The sequence below is a fragment of the Solea senegalensis genome, linkage group LG11, assembly GCF_019176455.1.
Source record: "Solea senegalensis isolate Sse05_10M linkage group LG11, IFAPA_SoseM_1, whole genome shotgun sequence".
In the NCBI taxonomy this organism is placed as follows: domain Eukaryota; kingdom Metazoa; phylum Chordata; class Actinopteri; order Pleuronectiformes; family Soleidae; genus Solea; species Solea senegalensis.
In genome coordinates this window covers 17,782,349-17,807,473 of record NC_058031.1, presented here as the reverse complement: position 1 = coordinate 17,807,473, position 25,125 = coordinate 17,782,349, and the positions used below count along the sequence as shown (strand labels likewise).

The following is a 25,125-nucleotide window of genomic DNA, read 5'->3' as shown; positions in this document are numbered from 1 at the left end:
AGGCTTTCTGAAGGTGAACCCCATGGTGAGCATAGGCGGGGTGCGGCGCTCTGTCAGTGTGAGAGTCTGTGTCTGTTTTTGTCCTTTCATGTGTTCGGTTGTCTAAAGTGTTTGCACTTGGCACTCACTGCAGCGTTCAGCTCAACAAAGACAAACACGTAGCAGAAGAAAACACATATGCGAAGAAAGAAAAAGTAACACGGCATGTTTTTTACACACTTGGAAATATTTTTTTTAGCCTTGACTCTAACTAAAAAAAAACTAAATAAATATATGATCGTGAATGAATGCATAAGGGGACTGATAAGAGACGGGGGGTTTGAAGAGGGGGTTGAAGGATGGAGAGATGTAGCTTTTTATCTGGAGGAGGGGAAGCCAAATTAGAAATGTGGCATGATCCCCCTCCTCCTGGGACTGAGTCAATTAGCCTGCCTGGAGAAGCTGCCAAGAGGCTGGGGCTGGGGGATGGTGACAGTAAAGAGGGTAGTGATAGTGGTGATGGTGGGCGGTGACTGGCTGAGACGGGAGAGGCCAAGGGCGTAGGCATTAGAGTTTCCATTGTGAGGGTGAATGGATGATGGGACAACTGGCTTATGCAGACGGGATTGAACGTGTTGAACCAAGTGGAAATGAGAAAAATTAATATAAAGATGTCAGTGCTGCAACTGTGTACCACTGGAATTGTTGTGTTTTTACACTCACCAGAAAGAAAACACATTTGTCCAAAGCAAAACCTCTTCTCGTGCAGAGTCAGGAAAACAACACTAACACAATAATGTGTGTAAATAAAACAGCTTTAGACGAATCACTATAGAGCAGATCATCGATTAGTCACAGGGCCTGGGATTCAGGTTGTGGCCTCCTCCTGAACCCCAAATTGCTCCCAATGGTCAGGATTGCATCTTTCATCGTGGCAAACTGACTGACTGATGCATAATGTACCACACGAGAGTGTACGGTGAAAATACATCACCATTTCATTCAAACGTCTCGGTTGTCTTATGATCAACACAAGTAGAATGAAGATCTCACATGTCATGGTTCAAGAATAAAGGACTGATAATTTAATAAAGAGAATAAAGAGGCTTCTGTGTCAACCTGCCAGTCACTGTCAGTCAAGCTTTCCCTTCTCAATGTTGAGCAAAAGCTCTGAGAACGAAAACAAACGTATTAATCTCACGTGTCATTACATTCCTTCTGTAACACCAGGACATTGCACAGTTTTGCTGGGACTAAAAACCTGGGCTGAGTTGAGTCTGGGGTTAACTGGAAGATATCAGAAAGAAGGAATGAAAAACAAAGAGGAATGAATAGCTGTTGGCGTGGCTGACGGCAGCTGTACTGCAGAGTTTGACAAGAGTGGATATACGGAGAGAGGAAGGTGATGAGGCTGGAGGTGCTGGCAAAACGCCATTTTCCATGGACCACATCAGTCATTCCTACACCAAATCTTTACTCGCAGCACCAAGTGACCTTTACCAACATTTGGCATGAGAACAAGTGTTAGTGATGAAAATATTCTAACAAAATGAGCAGCAGTGATGAAAAAAAATAAAACCCAGATCTGTAACTCTCGTTATTCCATCTGGGATACCAAGCAGCTGCAGAACAGCGGTAAGCAGATTACAGGTGGTGAGAGGAGAGGAAAAGCGAGTGGGACGAAGGGAAGTGAAAGGGGTCATAAGAATGGAAGGAGGCAGGAGGAAAGAAAACAAAGAGGAAGAGCGAGCTGGGCTTCTTGAGAGTAAAAGGGAAAAAAAGGAAGAATAGGAACAGAAAGAAGAACAAATTGTTCTGACTCAAACTACCAACAGTTCACCCACTTTTAAATGAAATATTGACTGCTTCTAATATTAAATTATGTGTGGGGGAAAATCTACAGTGATCCCAGCCAAACCAGTATAAACAGGAGTGAAGGACTATCCCTGCGTGTGCGTGTGCGTGTGCGTGTGCGTTTGTGTCATCAGCAGTGACAGCAGAGAATGGCAGGTGGCTAAGTGACAGGTTAAATAGGGAGGAGAAGGAAGCAGGGAAAGCTGTACTGCACACGCTCAGTGGCGTGTCACCAGGCAGGCCTGCATCTCCTTTCTTATCTGACAGGCACACTGCAGAACAGCAAAATCCCCTGCGTAAGCCCCTCAAGCACTCAACGTGTGTGTGTGTGTGTGTGTCAGAGATGGTAAGGATCTTGTTATTTTTTCTATCTTCCCATGTAAAGCCTCCTAATTTCGCATCACCTTGAATGCTGCATGACCGCGCAGGGTGATGGGACAAGACAGGCCCAGAGACCAGACTCTCTATCTTTGTCTCTCTCCCCCACACATAGGTTTGGAGAGCTCTCCATTTTAGGACTCTGCACTGACTTCCATTCATTTGGACAGCCACCCCACCATTAACCACAACCACTTAATGCCTAACCTTAATCTTAACCTAATCGCAATTCAAATTTTAGCCCTAAACTTCCTCAGAATTTAGGTTTTGCCTAATTAGGACCAGGTTCTGGTCTCTGTGAGGACTACTGGTCTGGACAAGGTCAGTGTTTATGCCAGAAGAGGTCCTAAAGAGGTAACAGATACAAGTACACACACACACACACACACACATCCACACAATTGAGAGTGCAATTACAGGTCAGTCTAGCAAAGGAGAAGCTGTTCTGCAACAGTGATGGACAGACCTGAGCATTCAAGGAAGAAAGCAATAATTAAGTACAGGTCGTGTGTGTGTGTGTGTGTGAGCCAAAATAAATCCTTATAGTTTATTTTTAATTTACAGCAGAGTATTTATGGATGCTTTACAACCTAAAGACTACCTATACTATAAACCTATAGAACTGCAGCATCACACAGGTTTAATTTGAACATCATCGCGAAACTTGTCAAAAAAGGCCCAGATTTATTATTTAACAGATACATAAAAAAAACATTTTTTGTCAAAATAGCCACTATTAAACCAAACCATGTGTGTATGTGGTGATGGAAGTCAGAAACAAAGAGAAGAATGCGTCCGATCCAGGTCACGCACGGAGTGTGGTTTATGTCGTTTGCCAAGGGAAGTCAGCACAAATGAAATGATCCCTGAATCATGTCGTTACACTTTAAACTATGACGTTGCCGCTGTTCAGTAAGAGCAAATAAAAGGAGAAGGTGAGAATGTGTGGATCTGATAACAGCCTTGTACGACATACAGTACATGACTGACGCCTTTGTCGTTTTCTCGTGCTTATTTTGACACAATGAAAACACATTTCCTTGGTCAAATGGGTCAAAAAAATATTTACAGTAAAAGAAAGTGGAGCCGGTGAAACAGGATGTATGTGTGACAACAGTATTAACAACACATTCCAGCTCTGGACTGAGTTTTGCTACTGAGAGTTGTTCTCATGTCATTCGTAATATGATTACAATCATGACACCTGCTGCTGTTCCCGCTTCACACTTAACATCTGGATTCAATAAAAACCACTTCAACCACTGTATCTCAGTGCTTCCCTATGTCTTTCAGCACGGAGAGCATTTTTACTCGGGGAGGAAGTCACAGCGTACGTTAATCCTTTCGATTTTCTTTGTTGTCTATGACAAACTTCCCCTGAAAGTGTGAGCTTGAACATCACTTAAGTAGCGATCTCCTCTTTTATCTGCTTTAGAGTGTGTGACAGCCTTTGTCTATACCTTTTTAACACATAGATGAATGGGGGGAAATGATCTTGGCTGACCTCAGGTTCAGCCTTTGTTATCTGTTCATCCATCTATGTGTTTCACGTATCTACACATATCAAATGACACCTCTAAAACGTGAGATCTATTATCTTCCACCATATCCCATATCCTCTTAACAGCCACAATTCCTGCCTGTAGCGTTATCATGCACATGCGTCACTAAATGATTAGGTGCAATGTGATAATATACCTGTAGTTTATCTATCATTTAGACTAGATATTATTTCAGCAAACATGTGTTTTCTTTTCTTTCTTTTTTTTTTGCTTAACTTTGTAGAAGAATGTTCTGCACTGACCTCTAGAGGACCTAAAAACAATAACAGTGTCAAATATATCCGGAAATAGCTCCTGGTAAATGCGTGAGAACATCACAGCTGAGTATGAATTTGTTTTTACAGCATAACAAAAGAGAGCGAGGGAAAGAGAGACTCAAAAGACACATTTTTACCCTTCATGAACTGCACCAAATATTTTTGATAATCAGAAAAATCAAAAGAGAAAACACAAACACGCATAAATAAAATAAAGTGATGAAAGTTTGATGCGAACAGCCTTTTGCTTTTTATTTGAACGAGAGAACAACCCCCGCTTTCATTTGTCCCCTCTGGCTATATGTGAAGAAAGGTCAATATTTCAAGACGGGAGAGACACTCATTAAATATTTCAGACAAAAGAAAACTAACATCACTGCGCCTTTTCTCTCCGTCTGTTTTTCTGTCTTTCTGTCTTTCACTCTGCACTTGAACTCATCTCTCTACTGTCTTCACGCCACATCTCACACACAAAAAAGACAAATAAGTCAACACTAGAAAGCAGCGCGGCGAACACAAGTGGTTTCTATATTGTATACTTGTGCTTTGTTACATCTTTCTAAAGTACATCTATTATCTGCTGATGTGGTGGGTATATTTCAGGCAGCAGAAAGGGTTAAAAGAAAGGTTAATGGCTTTTTCTACTAAGGAAGGGTTGAAGTGGAGGTTAATGGGTTTTAAGGTGTGGCAGTGGATCAGTGAATAGTCACCTTTACCATAAAGTTACCTCGGTGCACGATACATCAGCAGGTACAACAGACCCACCTTGAGCCCACAGGAGCTGTTGGGTTAAATAAATGTCCACTTTGCTGATTTCTGCTGGAAAATGATTTAACACAAAAGAGGCAACCTGTGAACCGTGTGGTGAGAGTGGTTTATCTCTGATCAGGGGATGTTTTAAAAAAAAATGCATCAACAGCAATGAACATCAGTTACACAGAAACCGAGCTGGTTATTTGGCTTGAGCAGCATTGACAGAAAGTGACACCTACAGATAATCAATTCTGTTCATGTATATTTTTGAGACATTGCATCATTCTGGGATAATTAGTTATATTTTTTCTTGTATAAGGGATTTCCTAGCCTGCAGTCCCATGTGTGGCCACCAGAGCTCTCAAGTCGCGCATTCAGCACCAGACACACGCATTTCAATAAGTCCACACACGCCACACATGGCATGTCACACTGATAAGTGATAAAAGTCACCGCACATAAAGTAGTAATCTATGGAGTAAAAGGCAAAAATAAAACTATTTATTTTGTTATTTTAGTGGAATTCAGTGACATAGGGTCAAGGGCAGGGTACACTGTGACCAGAGCAGCAGAAATATTTTTTGTTCCATGCATTGTTGCTTCCTTCCTTTTTCCCAAAACATGCCACCTACTGTTAAATACAGCCCAAGTGTCAAAATGGCAATTGAATATTTAAGTGCATGATGCATAGCAGCTAATAGGCTCAGGCGGAGCACTTTCTCAATCCACAACCTTCACGATTTCATTTTCATCTTATAAGGCAGTTTCATAACCCTAACCCATCTCGACCGGTCTTGTACATGCAGCGCCCCCTTGAGCCACAAAGACAACGCATACAACTCTGCCCCTAAACCCACAAGATGTAAAAGAAAAATGAAATGAAACTGCCCAGTGTCAGGTGAGATATGTTTCCTCACATCTCTAATGACTTCCAGTTAGTGTCATGTTTTCTTGCTTTGACTAAACTCACTATCACTGAAGGAATAATATTCTTGTGTCTAATTACAGCTGAACACACAAAAGGTAGCATGTATCACCTTGCTGAACTGTCCCTGTCACTGCAGAGGGTTAATGAAGGGTTAATGCGGGAGTTCAATGGAATGGTAATAGAAGGGTTGGTGTGTAGGTTAAGGTGAGTCTGGGGCGGAGAGGGTTTATAAAGACCCATGAGACCTGGGATTATGCGACTGAATAGGTGAGATGACAGACAAAATGCACACCTGTGAGCTTGAAAACACGTCCACACCCATTCACACCGAACATACTGGTGATAACTGGGGTATCAAAGGGAAGTTACTGTGATAAAAAAAGGAAAGGAAGAATGAGGAAAAAGTAATGAAAGAGAAGTGATCTTTAAAGCTTTGTAAAGATGAATAGTGAGGCAGAGGATGAGGGGGAGAGAGAAGAGAAGGGTGGGAGAAAGGATGACGCTGAGGCAGAGTGGCATGTGGGATTTCTGCAAAAACCAGCAGAAAAAGGCAAAAGTAAATGAGATTAGTAGACAACAGTGGCAGAGTGGCAAGGAGGATGAGGGCGTAACAGGACCAAACACTCCCAACCTTCTGTTTGACCACTGGCTCAACAACAGTCAAATAAAAGTACATGCTTGTTTTGGAAAGTAGGTTGTCACTATTACAAACTGACAGAGACAGATTCTGTGCAATAGTAATAATAAACCCTTACGTTCACTGGTGGACCATTAGGAAATAAAACACTCAAGACGCACATATTCTCCCACATATAGGCAAACTCTTTCTTTTTCCTGCATCCAATCACACACTCTCTGCTCAGCAGTGGCTTATTTATTTATTTCTCTTTTTTCCTCTAGGAAGTCACCCCTAATAATCAAAACAGATGAGTTGATACACACACACACACACATACACACACTCAGGAGTGCACAAACCAGTCCAACACAAACACAAACACACACACTGGACAATTCCTGTAGTCAACATCTATTTTAGAAAAATAGATCATTCCACTTTTCTGGCTCAGTTACTAAGAATTAATGAAAAAACCACAGCATACATATTTCACCTACTTACAGTCACACACACACACACACACACACAGACAGCTTCCTACATCAGTTAGCAATTTAAATAAAAGGTGTGTGATAATGTGGACAATTATCCTGGAGCAAAATCAGCGAGTGTAATTAAAAAAAATAAATACATAAATGAAAAATAATAAAACAATAATCTCACCATCAGCTTCTGCCTGAGCTCTGTTTTCAGTCCTCAGTCCCTCCGAGTCACTTTTCCCTTGGCAGGTGCCATCGTGGTCAAATAGTCCACAGGAAAGGGCTTTTCTCAAATTCTCTCTCTCTCTCTCTTTCTTATACTCCCCCTCTCTCTCAGTCCTGTTGAGATTTGTATCACCACAAGAACACCAGTATGTGTGTGGGTAAAAGTGTGTTTGTGCGTGTGTGTGTGTATGTGTGTGTGCACACAACTCCTAAGGTCCTGGAATTCCTGAGTCCTGCGCTAAAAGAGCAAGCGTGGCTGAGCTTCCCTCTCTGCCTTTCTCTCTGCACTCCTTTTTCTTTTTTTTTTTGCTCCTCTCGCTCCCAGCCGGGCAGAGAGGAGGGGAAGACAGTCAGTGGGTGGGACGGAAGACAGAAGCTGCTTTCAGCCAACTCTTCTTTATCTCCCTGTTTTCCATGTGTCTCTCTCTTGTTCTCTCAACTTTTACAATCGGTCTCTTGGTCTGTTTTCTCTGACACATAACCACATTAAAGTAAAACCTCGGAGACACACACACACACAGACGCACACACACACACCCTCCTCTTTCTCTCAACACCACTCCCCTCTGCCACAGTCCAGAGGTAAAGTCACTCCCTCGTCCTGTCATCCTCACAGTTTCAGTACTGTGTGTGTGTGTGCATGATTAGTGATCCAGCACATTTCTTTTGGCTGATCTCGTGGTGATAAGGATCAGGGTATAAGGGTGCACTTACCACTTGAGTTTGAAGTTCCTTTACAAAGTTCACACATTCTTTAAATGTCAGCTCTCAAATGTCACAAGAGTCTGCTCTTCTACATACAGTTTGATGTGCTGTTAATCCTTGTGAAATGCACAGTATTAACCGAACGAATGTTCAGACTCTAATAACTAAAACCCAGAAACTTGGATCTCGGGCAACTTCACACAAAGAATAAACTGATTCACAGAATCCTACTGCTCCTGGGAACTTGTGAATTTAAGCCATAAGTGCCACTCATTCCACGTATTACAAATAGAATGTACATTTAAATAACACCCGTACAAAACTAATTCATTATGAGCAACATTCACTGTTCCACTGCGTTGTGTCCTTGTATGGACACCTGCTCCACACTGATCATGTGTTTCTGGGACAACATTGACAGCTTTAATACAACACTCAGTTGTGACATTTAAACCACAATAAAAATCTAAAGCACAATAATAGCTTGAGATGCATCAAAAACATATATCTCATATAGCACCAGATCACGCGCATTACATGCATTATTGACATTTTTATTGACAATTTGAACTGATTGATTTTAAGTAACTGCAACATAACGTACCGTAACACTACAAATGTTAATGAAACTAAACAATACTAAAAAGTGTGTTTTTCCCCCTATAATCTGACCACTGGTTAGCCAACAGAAAAGCAAACAAACAACAAAAATCCCTGCCACTTCATAGGTCAGCTTTTTGACAGTTTGCCATTAGTCCACAGCACAAATCAAAGGTCAACAAGGTTGTTGTCTCAATAAAACATTCAATTCCACTTCCTCAAGCAAATCCTCTTAGCATGGCAGTTCCACTGAATGTGTCCTCCAAACTGGTTTCCCTCCCCACTGACACAACACACAGAACCCACTTATCATCTTAGCAATAATGAAGAAATGTCACAGTTTGGTTCAGTTAAGGCAGAAAAACACCTGGGCATGATTATGGCTGGGCATTGATGGAGAAGTTTCAATATGGTAGCAATATCTCGCCATTTATATGACAATACTTTTTCTATCATTATATCAGTTTCAACAAAAAATGACAATGCACATCACAGTAAAATTGTTTTTAACCATTAGATATCAGCAAACAGGATTCTGCATTCTCTGGGATTAGATTAATGATCCAGTGACAACACATTTTCAATATTAGGTGACACAGTCTGTTACCCAGCCTGAGTTATGGTTCAGTAATGGTTAAAATTCATGCTTCCTTACAGTAACATGAAATCTGTCATCATGGTTGTGGTAACAAACACACGTTGGTTGTGGAAAAGTCATGGATAAAAGAATCAGTGTTGACTGTAATAACACTGGTCTCCTGTGTTTTGACAACCCATCTATCCCATCAATGCTTGCATCATAATTACTATGGCTATGTAATGAAAAAACAAAACTTCTGAATCTTTAAATAATCAAGGAAGTTCCTCTAAAGTGGAATTCCAAACATCTATTCCTGCACTAATAAGGATATTAATGATAAGTATAAAAGAAAACAGTACTGCTCTGTATTCCTGCTTTAAAGTGACAATTGTACTTGATTCCATTGTAAGTCGCTTTGGATAAAAGCGTCTGCTAAATGACATGCAATGTAATATAATCTATACCTTCCACAACAATATATTATATAACACAATTCATATATGAATAAATGCATAAAAGAGAATATACAGCACAAAGGTTGAGAACATTCGCTTCCTTCACATACTCAAACACACATGCACCTGCAGCCTGCTGAAGATATACAGTATGTGTAAGCACAAACATGTGAAAAACACACTTGTTTGCCTACACCACACACACATACACACACGCCGTCTGTCTGGCGTCTCGCTGGCACCATTCAGGCAGCCATCTCCAGAGGCTTCAGCAGTAGCCAATCACAATCAATGCCAGTCAGCAGCTTTCATTATCACACACACAGTCCTTGGAGACTCCTGACTACTCCTGACTGCTCGTGTGTGTGTGTGTGTGTACACTTGCATTTGTTATCTCTTTAGGCATAAACACTGACCTTGTCAGGACCAGTAGTCCGTTAGATTTGAGGACCAAAATCGAATTCCTGAGGGACTGGTTTAAAATTAAGATTAAGATTTTAATTGTGAATTGTGATAAGGCTAAAGTCGGGGTTAGACAGTAACTGGTTATGGTTAACGGTTATGGTTATGGTTTGTTTAGGCTCTCCAAGTCAATGCAGTGGCCTTGGAAGAATAGCTGCACAAAACTCTGTATGTGTGTGTGTTTTCTTGTATACTTACAAACCATAGGGAGTGAGGACATTTTGAGTGGTCCTCACATTGTATCACTGCTTAAAATGGCTTTTTGAGGGTTAAGACTTGGTTTTAGTTAATGTTAGGTTTATAACTGGGTTTAGGTTAGAGTTAGGGTTAGGCATTTAGTGGTGATGGTTAAGGTTAGGGTAAGGGGCTAGGTCTATGTCTATGAGCGTCCTCACGGTGAATGCTGTGCAAACATTATGTGTGAGTGTGTTACCAGTGTGTGGAATAAAACCGAGATAAAATCAAAGCAGAATAATGAATGCTTAACATTAGAACAATGTTGTATCAACAGACGTGCTCCCCTTTTGTTCAATGCTGTTGACCGTTTCTTTCTGCTGTAATCACTTTTCATCCATCTGTGCTGACTGAAGCTACATTATAGGCTGACAAGGACAGTTGAACCGGCTTTACTGCCTTCTGGAGGTTAAGGTGTTGTGACTGTGACTCAGTCCAGCAGGCAGCCACTCAGAGCCAAGTTCATTTCTGCAGATGACAGAGCTCTGTTTTATTAGGAGCCTTCCACTTCCACCCAATTTGTCTCATCCTTTCTTTTACAGATGGTGATATTTTTTAAACAAATATTTCCTACATGACAGGAATCCATTTGTTTTTATTCATTAATTTTGTAATGTGATGTTATTGCTGCCGACGTCATCAGTAATTTTGCTCATGTACCTGCACCATGTGTCAATATATGCAATAATGTGATGTTCATTGTATTTTTAAATGGGTAGTACTAAAGGTAAATAATAACATGATAACATTAGATTTTTGTGAGACAAATTATTTGTTTTCTCACTAAAAAAGTCTCTGTGGCTCAAAAGTCTCACACATTCTCTGATTAGTTGCTTCAACACATCAGTTCATGTACCTTCCGAGAAAAACATTCCCCTGCTAAATTAAGACTAACAGATTTACAAAATGCCAAAAAACAAAAACAGAGAAAACAATGAAAGAAGTGATCGTGTTAATACTAACACTGATCAAGAAAAATGTCATCCCTGCTTCAGCTGTCCTCCATTTTGCCGTGTTTGTTTTGTGCCTGACTCCTTGCCTCACACCTCACTACACAAAGTCTGACAAGCCTAAACCCCTCCCTGATGTCACAGACCGGACACAAGCGTGGAAAAAAAAATGCCACGCTCCACAACTGAGCACAGTTTCCACTGCAACAACAGACACACACCAATCCAACCCCCAACACACGTGCACACTGCAGTGCCCACTGCTCACCCTCTTATCTTCTCCCTCTTGGAGCCTGTGAGCACTTGGATCATTTGTTTTTGCCAGTGCCTTTTGAAATTTTGGTGCCTTATAATTTATTTATCAGTTATTGATTTATTACTCCTTATCCACCAGCACACTCTCACACACACATTTGACTACACACGTTAGCTACACCCCCTTTTCCCTCGCACATTTTCATTCACACAGAAACAGGAGGCATGTGGAAGGCAAAGCACATTCTCTGGGCCCTTTGTGTTTCTCTTTTACATGCGCACAAACACACACACACACACACACACACACACGCTTGCACGCACGCACGCACAGGTTTGTGCAGCTCTTAGTACACACTGACGTATATTCAATTAGACAGCATAGACAAAACATTATCCCTAACCTTAACCATGACCGGTTAATGCCTAAACCTTAACCATAAACTATCCACAATTAAAATCTTTGCCAGTTCCTCAGATATGAGACTCTCCCTCATTTGGACCAGTTTTAAGTCCCCATGAGGACACACACACTTGACCCTATTGCCTCTGTCTTCCGTCACATTTAACCTTTATTCAGAGAAGCCTGTGGTTTTCTTTTCAATTTCTTCTGCCTTCATCTAAAAATACTTCCTCCCCTTTAAATCCCTCCGTCATTGATCCAACCAGCTCATTCCAGTCTCCTCTCATCTAACTCTTTCACTCCCTTAAACCACAGCCTTCTTTTGTCCCCTCCTGCCCTACTCCCTCTATCCCTTCATCTTTCGCCGTTTTGTTTATTCTGACTTCATTTTACCCCCTAATGCCTCTCCTCTCTGCTGCCCCCCACCTGTCACTGCCTCTAATCCCTTCCACCAGCTCCTTGCCTCCAATTAATATCTTCTATTCATCCATCCTCTCCTGTCTCCTGTCAACAAAATCTGGTTTTCTCTATTTTTATATCCACACACTCTAATGAGCAATGTTGTGGAGTTTTTTCGGTTGTTTTTTTTTTCTTCGCTGACCCCATATTTTCCCCTTGATTTGCACAAGTTTCCCTCAATTCCCCTCCAATCTTCTCCCTCCCGTTCTCTCACCCCACCAGGCACTCCCCCCTGTGCCTCTCTTTCTTCCGACCTCCATCCTTTCGTCTCTATTCTGTGTTTGTTCAAGGCCTCTTTTAATGAAGCCGGTCAACTCCCAGGTCTCAACAGGCTATTGTCAATGTTAATGTCTGGCCTCCGACACGCTAACACACACACACACACACAAGGGGAAACCCACACATATGCACAAGAAACACATGCACTGGGTTAGTGCACCTAAAAGTACACATGACTCTCTATAAAGGTCTCAGCCTCTCCTGTCCTTTGTCCTGTCAAAATAATTGCTTAGTTTACCCTTTAACACTTCCTTACCATAATGCACAGAGAGAGGGAGAGAGAGACAGAGAGAGAGACAGGGAGAGAGAGAGAAAGACTGAACCCTTTCATGCCTGTACTCATTACTCTAGCTTGACAAACATGGAAAAATATGCGTTTTGTAAGTTGCACTGGAGGAGCATTGCATTGTGCGACAATGTAAACTTGATTGCATTGATGATGTGTTGCCGTAATGGCTCAGTGCATGTCAGTGTTGGTGTATCCTGACTAATTGAGTGGCAGCCTGCATAGTCAACTACGTACAGTCAGACAATATAAGTTTCTTTTTTAAAAGAAGACTTCATACTTTAGCCTTTAACTCTGTCCTTTTTTTATTCCACCCTGTGTTGTGTTTGCATTTTTAGTTTATTTATAAAGTTAAAACAGGATTTTAACCCCTTGACTCAAGCCTTTTCCCATTTTATTCCCCCCTGTGTTGTATTTTACTGTTTTATTTGCATCACTTGGTTCATTTCAAAGTTAAAACAAAGTATATACTTTTTGACTTTAGACTTTTCCTTTTCCATGTGCTGTGTTTCATTGTTGTATCTGCATTTTATTTTCCTTTTATTGTGAATCACTTTGTGCTGCGATCCTTGTATGAAAGGTGCTGTATAAATAAAGTTTTTTATAGAAATGACATCCGTGTTGGATTTTTTACATCATGAATAATGCCCAGTGTCAGTGTTTAATCGCCTCCCTGCCTTGACATTGGTGTGCTGGTGCAGGAGGCATAATATGAGGGTGGAGGGAGGGTCAGAGAACTTTTTAGGCAGTTTGTCACTTTACTTGTACTTTACTTGACTTAGGTTAATCACTGTCTTCTCATCTCTCTTTCTCTCAACTCGTCCTCCCAAAGCAGCAGTCCACTGCTCAAATAAATATTTCACACCCAAAACTGAAAAAGACCCGTTACTTAACACTTCAAAGAGCACTCATACACAAATGCATGCACACACATACTGTACAACCACATAGTCATGCACACATTGAGTGTGAATTTACAGCAGTTGTACAGCATGTATACAAGTCAAGCTCATGCAAGGGGAAATAGGGAGAAGAAAAATGTTTTTGGCATTCTCACACACGATGTCAGGATATGCGCGCACACACACACACACACACACACTGTGATTAGCAGGCCCGGGACTGACCAGGGAGAGGTGCAGACACCTCATGAATGATTTATGCCCATGAGGATGAGAAGCGCTGATAGATTCTGCTGTTCAAAACACTCTTATAGATTCCTCCTTGACCAAAACACGGATCCTGCAGCAAGTATATTCATGAAAAAATCAAAAGAAATCAGTGTTTATCAACAAATAACCAAGTATCAAATAGCATTTTTTTTTAAACTGGGATTATACATGAGATTGGACATCATAGCATGTAAGAAATAAGGTAAACGTATGTTAAGTCACATGATGACCAGTATTATTGGCTGCACCAGTTTCATACTGGCTCAGTCCATTAGAAAGAAAACCCAAAGAAGAGATTATAATGAGGACTGAGTGAAATGAGACTTGTGTTGGAGAGGAGGCCAAACAGTCCAGAGGAAAGAATTCATTCTCTTCCATGGCTATGCTATAATTATACAAAATGATTCAACACATCAGCACTGAATGAGGAACACTCCCTGACCAACGTTTCCTTTAGGATTGTTTTTCAGCCATGTCCACCCCTTGCCGCAATGAAAAAAAAGGTTTTACTCAGTTGAATTGAATGCACGCACATATAACATCGGTGGTTTGACTAAATATCTTTAGCCTGACAGGATTATTCATAGTGTTATTGATGAACATGAAAGACAGATGGGGATTAAAGCTGAGAACTCCTCCCTCAGTTATCTGACTGGATTAAAAACTGAGTGAAGGCTTTACCATAGTTAAAATCTAAGTTTCCCCATGGACATGGAAGTTGACCTGTATCAGTAGCTAGACAATATTACAATATGGTGCAAATATCGTGCAAATATGTCCTACTTCTCAAGCAGCTGTGCTGGTCATTTTGCAGAGCACTAGACACCAGCACATAATGTCTACACACACACATGACTGCCCATTAAGACACACTGATGAAAATGAATCATTATTTTCTTGAAGCCTGAAAACACGAGGCCTCACCACCAAAGATACACATGAATGTCTAGTGCTAGTGGCTCCTATCCTGTGGGGGGACAATGAAAATATGTTAAAAACATTTACAGCAATCCATGACGTAGTTACTTTTACTTCAGTCTGGACCAGAAGATATGTAGACGGACCAACCGAGCAACAAGAGAATAGTATTGCCATTCTCAGTGTTAAGCCGCTGATGTGGCTGAAAGTGCAGTGAAAAGTAAAATGTTCAAACGCTGTGTAATCTCAATTTTAGCCGAGGGACTTAAAAATGACTGACAGTTCCCTTGTGCAGAATTGTGACTTTCTCTTCAGTTATGTGAAAAACGTTCAAGGACTTACTTTTGCCTCTTCTCGGGCCAAGTAAGCACATTTTCCAAGGCTACTGAAAAAATCCAGCCCAATTTTCTTTGTATCCTTATCTCCCACGGCCTGTAAATCTATACAGAAAGAAAATGTGCGACTGTGTGTACATGTGTGCACTGCACGCTCACACACACATCACGCAGGTGCAGTTGCGGTGCCTAATAACAGTGGAGCCGCCGTCTGTCAGAGCCTTTGTAGGCAGATAGAATGCACCAGAACTCAGTGGTGTGTTAGACTCATCAAAGCCTGCCAACGCTGGACCTGAAATCCTTTTACTGCTCTGGAGAGCACACAGTCGTGCTGATTGAAAAAACACCTGACCCTGCTGCATATGTGTGTGTGCGTGTCTGTGTCTGTGTATGTGTACGTGTACGCACGCCTCCGTGTGAATGATAGGTGGCAAACAAAGAGTATGAGCCTTCATAGACTTGGAAATTGTGACTCTTTAAAGGCATGAGATTTGCACTTGACGTGATGAGCTCACGTGACTGATGTGTACGTTGTATGTTGTCCCATACCGTCTGTGTAATTGCCAGGTGGGGAAACCCCACTGACTATTCTGTTATTTGAGCCTAAGGCGATGTTCCTCCCTGCAATGAGAGGGCATGGTCTGGGGGGACGGGGGACGGAGACAATTAATGAGAGAAAAATGAAACTGAAAGGGATGAGATGGAGAGACAGAGAAACATTCCTTCTGCTCTTTCATGAATACTGGAGGGTCAACCAAGGACCAGAGCTGAAAGCCAGTGATCCAGAGCTGAATAACAATTATATGTTGCCAGAGCATATTATAGGTCCCAAAAGCCCGAGCTGAGAGAATGTATAGAGGTGATTATTCTTAAGTATCTTTTGACCATTTTTGAACCAAAAATAAAAAAAAACTATGGGCCGTGTTGTGGGTTTGTGTTTGATTCAGAGTGCAGTGGGTGAAGCCATGGCTGAAAATGAAAACAAAACAGAGGATTTGGTGCCTACAAAGAACTCTACCTCCGTCACATGGAATATGGTTTGGCTTTCCAGCACAAACAAATTTGCAAAGCGCTGACGTTAACGGCCCAGTTTAAATGACGGATTCTTACTGCTCGGAATGCTGAGTAAGCGATCGGTGTCTGTCTCCGTCTGTGCCGAGAATCTTACACACTGTAACTTTCAAAGAAATACCTCCATTTACGAAAAAAAGATAATCTTTCTGCATTTTGTTAACGCTCCCTGGGTTCCTGATTAAGTCGTTGCAGCTCAAATGGATGTTCTGTTACTGGAAACATTGCTGTAAAGGTGTTGCACAAACATACTGTAAGAGTTCAGCATCACACGTGCCAGGAATATTTCACTCCTCACTATTTCTGTGTCCAAACCTCCCATTCAAGAAACATCCGTAGATAAACACACTCTCACACTACACATCCCTCACTCCCTCCGTCTCTCACAACACAAGGCTCCTCTAATTAGATAAACCTGCCTGTTCAAACTGTGTAATCACTCCATCTACTCTAAACTTCACCCTTCCTCTGTCCTCAGGTCCTCTCCCCTCAACTACTCATCTATCTCCATCCTTCACTTGTTTCCTCAGCGCCTCCTCTTAACCTCTCATCTCATCTCCTTTAGCAAGTTATTTTCCACTATTTTGTCTCATGAGCTGATTCTATATTAACCCCAAAGCAATAAATACAGCGCACCATTTAATAACACATGCATTTCAATCATTTAACTCACCCTAAATAATATTATTTAGTAGTTTAATCAGTATTTAACTTCACTTGGCATGACCTGCATTCCCTCCTCCACTGTAATGACTTCCACTGTGTTTGTTATCTGTTATTTTTCCAGCTCTGGTAGACTGAACAACTCCGCTGTGTCCATCACAGTTCAAGACTTTATCTCCACTTACACTCCCTCACTCACTCATCCGTTCATCCACTGCAAGTCTTCTTCTTTCTGCTTTGCCTTCCTCTGTCTACATCTGTCTAAGAATCAGAAATGTCTTTGTTTTCCCTTTCCCCCCCCTCGTCTTTCTTACGTGCACGTATATTTAGTGTAGTGTTTGTTCTATTGGCGTATTGTATTGGTGCAACACCTAGAAAACATGAGGACATGAAATAAAAGGACAGTAATTATCAAATAATCATTTGTAAATGTAAATATATAGACTATTAAAGTACATATGCATAGAGCCCTGAGATGGAACCTTCTCATTGCACCTACACCTGTTTTTCTTGATCATGCGCCGTTTTCACTTTTCTCGTCAGACCATTCTGCGCCATTTCTTTCTTGCACATTTATTGCTTCTTTCCTTTTTCTTTTTAAATTACACACAATTCCTTCAAGACCGAGTATTTCCAGTTCACATTTAATGTGAACGAGCAAATGATGCAGGAAATGAGCTGCTTACGCACATGATGTTGGCATTTTTTGGAACAGATGAAATCCAGACAAGCAGCAACTTTTGTAGTAAATTAAACTTTGAATTGCTATTTAATATTTGCCATGTGTACATATTATAGGCATTTATGTGGGAAAGAAATGCCAAAAATGGCATTTAAGGCCTAATTTTTGAGGCCCAAATTGTTCACTCTCCCTGTTTCATGTATGCTGACAGTACATCACTGCCAAGTAGGACCTGATGGTGCAACGCGATCCTATGTGTAGTGGACTTTCACTGCCATTTCATTTTCCATCCATCTCCTTTCCGCACCTGCATTGGATTCTGGATTCTGGTTTTCCTGATCTCTTGAAATATTTTCCTTCTGGTCAGTTTCTGACTTCTCTCACATCAGTGAGTAAACAGTGACCTACAACGTGTAATCCATGACAGCAAATACAAGAGGTCACTTCATATTACTCGGCTACACGTGATCTCTCACAAACACATTTCAGTGGGCACAAGTCTTCTGTTAATGCACCACTGCCCAGAGACATTAAGTCTACTGCAGTGACCTTGACGATAACATGACCCCTGCCACTGTGACCAGTTTAAATGGAAAGTGACCTTGTTCTCCGGGTGCGGTGAAGACAGGAGATAGGATTGTGTTTCACTGAGGAACACACAGTAAAAAGCCCATACTCACGCCAGAATAAGCAAACCAGCCGTAGGCTTTTACTGAGAAAAATCCAACTTGTATCAACTTCTATTCCACATTTGACATAAAACACATGATTATTCAGGGTTCTAGCTAGCGCATGGTAGCATATCGGCCCGTTAGGCTATGATATGCAGCCGACACGCAATGCCAGAGCAAATGTGAAAAACGTTGTTTTGGGACGGAAATGGAATGGCCAAAATGAAATGGTGTGTGCGGGCCAGAAAATCAGAGACTTGAAATCATTGGGGCGGAGTATTAATGTCTCTTTGAAAGCTTAAAGCTATATTTGCATTATGCATTATTTTTATCAATGTAAAAGAAACACACTCTTTGAAAGATGTCAAATTTACCAGTGCAGTTCTGTCCTTTGTGAAGGTAACACACTGCCAAGATACAGAAAATATGAACGGGTTAGGTTTTTTGTTTTTTTTTACTTTGCATAGAAGATAGAACAGTCAAAAAGAAAAGAATAACCAATTTTGCCAGTTATTAAGTGCACAGTCCATTAACTCAGCTCAGACCTTCTGTGTTTTTCATTCATCTGTAAAGCCATGTCTGGGATGAGCTCAAATATTTCACTTTAGTGAAACCACATTTTCAACTTCTGCCTTGTCTCCACACGTTTAACTTCCACTCACAGCTTTTTATGGACTTTAGATATTTTAATGCAACTGAAATAATCGCAATCCCAATGGCACACAGATAGTGACAGGACCGAACCACAGACCTTTAAGCAAATATGCCCTAGACTCTTGTTAAATATTAGTGTGAATGTACCTAGCTCCATCTCTTGAAAGTATGTATGTGTGTGTGTGTGTTATGTAGACATCCTCGGTCTATGCATACCACATACAAACAGAGCTGTTATGACAGGACGGACAGATAAGCCTGGCGCTCACAGACCAAATACACTTGTGCTGCACCGTGGGAAACGGACACAAGTGAAAAAAAGAGTAAGAGTGTGTGTGTGTGTGTGTGTGTGTGTGTATGTGCGCGTGGGTGCGCGTGTGTGTGACTGTCCAAGCCAATGCTTTTTTTTATTTTGTTGAACCAACAACTCTGTGTCTATATTTGCAATAAATCCTCATATATTCCCTATTACTTTGCTTCTTCATGCTTCACTTCTTTTTGAGCAATACCTAAACAGAACAGTGTGTGTGTGTGTGTGTGTGTGTGTGCCAGCGTTACTCAAGGACATTTAAACGCTGATATGTGTCACGACACAACAATCCCACATCTACAGACCTTGAGAACACTCAACTAAAGTGTCTCACACACACACACACACTCAGAAACAGACACTCATAATGATGAAAACAAAAGTGATGGCACAGTACACTGTGGTTATTCATCTATTTTTCCTCACTTTCCCCAGATAATCCACTCCTGTTCATGTCCATGGTTTAACTCTTTTGTTCTCCTCCTTCTCTGTCCTGTCTTTTATGTTTATTTGTCACACTGTTCTTTCCTTATATCACATTCTCCTTCACTCTCTCTCTCCCTCCTCCTCCCTCCCTCCCTCCCTCATTACCTCTCTTCTGTCCTTGGCTCTTTTCCTTGTTCTGTGTTCTGTCTGCTCCGATTATCATCCGTGGCTTTTTATATATCTGTCTCCCTTTCCTGTTTTATCTTCATATAGAGCTGGAAAGAGCGCTGATGTGTGTTTGTGCTTGCATTCAGCATGTATGAGAGGACATGATGTCAGGCATGGAAGCTAAAACATAAGCATTTCTGGTCTTTTATTTGTTTACTCACAAAGTGGTTTAGTTTTGTTAGAGTAGCATGAGCACAGACCTATACCTTAAACAATTATAGTGCTCTGTTCACGGTGTACACGGTGACCTGAAGCATAAAACTGTGAATTACCAACTGCAGTTCTTCTGTTAACTTGAATTAAACAGGTTATTACTATTTGGTTATCACACTGTGTGTACAGAAAAAAAAAAAAGCTAGATTAAAGTTGGATCTGATTTTGTTTGCAGTTGTTTCTGCGATGTCTGCACTTCAGTGGGATGTTAGATTTTCCTTTTCATGTTTTCTCTGATGTAGTGATTCTAATGGTTTGGATTTCTGCTGAGTTTCTGCTGATAAGGTATATTAAATCCTTGCATCGTGTGATACACTGACGAGCATGAAAGCCCTTCTGCCTAAAGTGGCTCTTAAGTTTTTAAAACAAAGAACAACAAAGGCATGTTGAATGCCCCACTTGCCTACTCGGGCGGTCTCGTGTCTCCTGCAAGCTCAGGTTCTGTAACAGAGGCTCTATGTACATTACACTTTACATTTTACACTTTATCTTTTAGTCATTTTATATCAACCTGCCTAGGGATTACTAATGAAAATGCCTACAAATTGGCACATTTCACAGTAACAGTCCACGTGAATGCTCATTAATGTAGTAGTATTGGTGCATAATAGTAAAGCAAATAACTCGTTTTTTTGCTGTTAGACAAATAAATTAATTTGAAGTTGAACCATTAGGATCAAATGTTGAATTGTTCATTGAGAAAATATGAGAAAATAATCTGTCACTTGATTAAAATTCACGGTGTCATCACTGTACCCAGTGCACTCTTTCATTTCATTCAACAAATACATTTAGGTATTTGTTGGTAAAGGTTATTTACCTAACCTTTACCATGGTTAGGTAAAGCTATAAAACTATTCAACTATTCAACTCTCTTGGATCCACAAACTCCACAAAGACATTTTCATGTTCATGTTACTGGCCATGAGAAGAGAGAAAATATCAGTTATCATTATAGGTTGAATTTTTTTCTTGCATTGCTAATAATAATGATTTAACAATAGTATTTTGGGGATGAAGAAGAGGGAATAATTAGTTCCCACACTTTAAAACAGAGAACTGTATGGTCTAAAAATAACGAGGACGCATAGAAGATGAGGAACAAAACATGGAAATATAGGGGATGATATCAAGGGATTAACACAACTCAAAAAAAGAGAAAAGAGGGAGGAGATAAGGGAGCAGTTGGATGGAGGGGATGAATGAGGTTGCCTGAGGGAGGAAGAGGAGTTGGAGGGATTGAGGAAGAAGAGAAAGGCGCATTCTAGATGTTGGGTGAGAGGAGAGAGGCAAAGGTGGGATGACTGGGGTTTATGGAGGATGGCAGAAGTTGATTGTGTGCTGTGGAGATAAGATTAAATGACCTAAAGGGGTAAGAGGGGCTAAGATTATGACAGAAGAAGAGATGTAGAGCAGTGAAAGTGATAAATAAAGCTACTGGGGATAGAAATCACCATTGTTCAAGACGGTGAACTTGTGCCAGGCGTAATTACAGACTTGGCCCAAAAACCCTTAAGCATGGGTAAAACCCGTTGCTGAAGTCTGAGTCCTAAAAGGATAAGTGGGCGAGCTGGAGGAGCTGGATAAAGCAGGAAAGAGGAGAAAAAGAGGTGGAGGAGGAGGGAGGAAAAAAGGGAGAAGAGGAGGCAGGAGGAGAGTGAGAGGTGAGGACGATGAGTTGAGGATTCCCTTAGGAGGTTAAATAGGCTTATGTAAGGCCCATGGAGAGACAGTCAAGAGTCACAGCCGCTTACTTCTGTTTAAATGCACAAACACATTCACACGTTCACAGATACAGAGCTGGCCAGTGGCACACACATCTCACTGAGTACACTATACTGTATGTGCAAACTAACACTCTCACAAAGAGAGAGAGATACTAGCATGAAAACGTAATAATCTGGATGAGGTTATGTACGGATTAAACCCAAACTAGTTTCACATGAAACAAAGTCTTCGTTTGAAATAGGATTCGTGGAAAAACAACGCAGACGAGATGAAGCAAAGAAAACCGCAATAAACTGATGTGTATTAAATATACAGTAACTGTTTACATCAAAACGTTCATTCAGCCATAGATAAAAGCCGTTTAGAAGACGCCCTCAGGTTCGGACATAATGTAAATGATTATTTTGTTGACAAAAAGACTTTTCCTTTCCATTTACTCATTTAAAGAAACTCCAGCTAACAGCTGACTTCATGCAACAAAGATCATGAGCCAAACTGAGAGCCAGAAACACTTAAACAGACTTAATTAAAGGAGCTGTATGTAAGAAATGTATTGTATTAAGTCATAAAATCAGACTTTGAGGGTGTTCAATTGAAATACTTGCTTCACTGATTATTTGAATTATGATAACAATGAGTCAAATAATTATTATTGCCGGCAAATTCTGTTTATGTTTATGTTGTGGAAAAAGGGGAATAAGTGAAACTCCTTGTAGATCTGTCTTTCGGTTCATGCAAGATTGGTTCCTAAAACCACCTGGCAACCTCTAGTCTCTGGGGAGAAGGCGGAGGAGGAACAATGATCTCCATTATTTGTTTTAAACTCTAGTTGCGAACCTCACCCTTTTAATGTTTTTTGTGCATTTATGTTTGCATGTTTGAAATAAATGCCACAAAGGTAAAAATTATTGTTTCCTCTTCTGTCATATAGCCTTTAAAGGTTTTCCTGTCTGGTATTTACAAACCCGCCTCGGCCACTTTTTCCCACAGCGGGTGAAAATTAAGACAAAGCTGCTGTTTAATAGTTCGTTCTGCCATGAACTCACACACCTGCAGCAGCAAGAAAGACAGGCAGGTGTAGCCGGTAAGAGTGGGATTAAACAGTGAGCTTGAATCTTGGAAAAGTCCCACAAGCCTTCACCCCAACAACCCAAGTAAAAGTAAATAAAGATTTAGATACTGCACTTTGTGTACCAAATGTGTTGATGCCTATTCATCTTTTATCACTTGTCATGTTCATTTAAAACCTAAAGCACTGAGATGAACTGAGAACTGAAGTGTGAACATTGACAGCATGCAATTGCAAATAAATCAGAGGTGAATTTCTTCTTATATTAAAACACATTTTTTTCAGTCATCGCATTACTTTGGTCAGGATGAACTTTTGAAATCGCCACATGCCTAATCACGTGTCTGATCCACATTAGTGTTACATATTTCTGTTTTGTTACTGCTTTATTTTCAAAAAAATGATTGAAAACATTTGCACACTGTCACACAGCGATGATGAGCTGTTGTTTGGTCACTTCCATTGAATAAAAAGCAAGAGAAAAGAAATATCTGGTTACAGCAAACACTGACGTGGTTAAGGTTTACCACAAAGGTTGCAAAAAGTGCTATAGTATCTGTGCTTATTTAAAAATGTAACATCATCAACAGCACCATTTCCGATCGGTTACGTGTGTGCCACTCAATGTGAAACCAGACTGAGAAAAAAAGGACCTAAAGAGAATAAAAAAATAAAAGCTGCAATATCACTCAGTGGAATTCCATATGTGTGAAAGCTTGCAGGGACTGGATACTGGTTCAAAAATATTATTAACGTGCAAAAAAAATTTTCATGGTATCAACAAGACGTTCCTTAGGCCAGTCTTTGACATTTGAAGTGCAAAGAAATCTAAAACAGGTTTTCACGCAACAGATTTGCATACTGAATGTGTCATTTACAACCTTAAAAGGGATGCTAAAATGGCTACAGACTTTAAGTCTTGTTCAAATCAAACTTCAGTTGGACAGCAGGATGTAAAACGGATCCAATTTAAAATATTTACTTGGAAAAATGGCAGCGATACTGAACACAACTGCTGTCAAAGACCAGGAGAACGCTTCCATCCAGAGACACCAACACATTACCCACATCAAACACTCCTCTTCTTCTAACACACACACACACATAAACCACATGAGAAGAGCAGGGCCTCCGCAGAGTCAAATCAGCCAGTACAGGAGTGAGTGATGTCACTTTTCATGTGCATCGGAGAATGATAGTCATTAGTTACTAAGATCTAAAGGTGGGTTATATAAGAGGCAAAGGCAGTGAGGTCATCATCATCATCATCATCTCAAACAGATGAGCAGATAGACCGACAAGAGAGAGCAATGATCACAACAAACTTTTATAGTCACAACTTGTATTGTCACAGTCATGTGCAGCAGTGAGCTCATCCCTCCAATGACCTCCTGACAGACACTGACGTCATACACAACAAAACAACAAAACAAAGGTCAAAGTAACAACCGGGACTAATTAAATGGGCGGTCCAAGAAAAGAGGGGGAGGAAGTCAGCGTTTTTTGAACCTGCAATTTTAAACAGCCCAGCTCACTGCTGTAAACATGACCATTATTACCTCAGAGGCTCTTTTCAGTGACACACCATCAAACGTGGCATCTTTTCACTTGAATCGCATTATGATAAAATCCCGTAAATGTGTCAAAAACAAAAAAAACAGAGACCGTGTGTCATTGAGGTCAGAGACGCCCACCTCATTCCTCACCCATGAGACTTTGCCATTTCTGTCCCATCCTCAACGAATGGAGGGAACAATGATGCATTGAAGGGAAAGTATTTTTCATCTGCTTTTTTCCCCCCATGCTGCAAATCATTTCTCTCATATTACCGTACACCTCCCTTCATCTCCCCCTGCCTGCAGCCCTACATGCACGTGTGTCATATTATGCTCAGCACATAGTCAAAAACAGCGCTTAATTCTTAAACACAGCACCAGATGACAGATGTGGTACTGTGTAACAAGAGCCCTTAACAAAAATTTCCTTTGGGAGTTTGACAGGCCTGAACATCTTAACCAGAACACTAATGAGCCTTAACCAAAGTACAAAATGACACATAGTGATATTATTATATTTCTTATGTTTTCAACATGGTTTGTTCATCAAGAGGGACAAACACCCCACCTGCTATGTATATGAGCACAGGAACTGGAAGGATAGCTGGAGGACAGTTCCAAAGTCTCAATATTTCACGAGAATCTGCCCAGATGAAAAGTCACCGAGCAAAATATTGAACCCAGAAGGACTTGACTGTGTCACAGTAGGGGGAAAAAACAGTATTTT

The 25,125-nt window shown here is 40.8% G+C and overlaps 1 protein-coding gene across 3 annotated transcripts in view; it reads right to left on the bottom strand.

The window, feature by feature from the left end:
* sema3b (sema domain, immunoglobulin domain (Ig), short basic domain, secreted, (semaphorin) 3B) overlaps positions 1 to 25,125 on the bottom strand; it is a 113,430-nt gene that overhangs the window by 58,841 nt on the left and 29,464 nt on the right. Inside the window, exon 1 of one of the 3 annotated variants that reach the window (XM_044037248.1) lies at positions 6,994 to 7,556. The exons of the other annotated variants lie outside the window; for them this stretch is intronic. The gene's annotated coding sequence lies outside the window, so the exon portion shown is untranslated. Of the gene's footprint in view, positions 1 to 6,993; positions 7,557 to 25,125 lie in introns of those variants that run through there. 3 annotated transcript variants of the gene reach the window in all.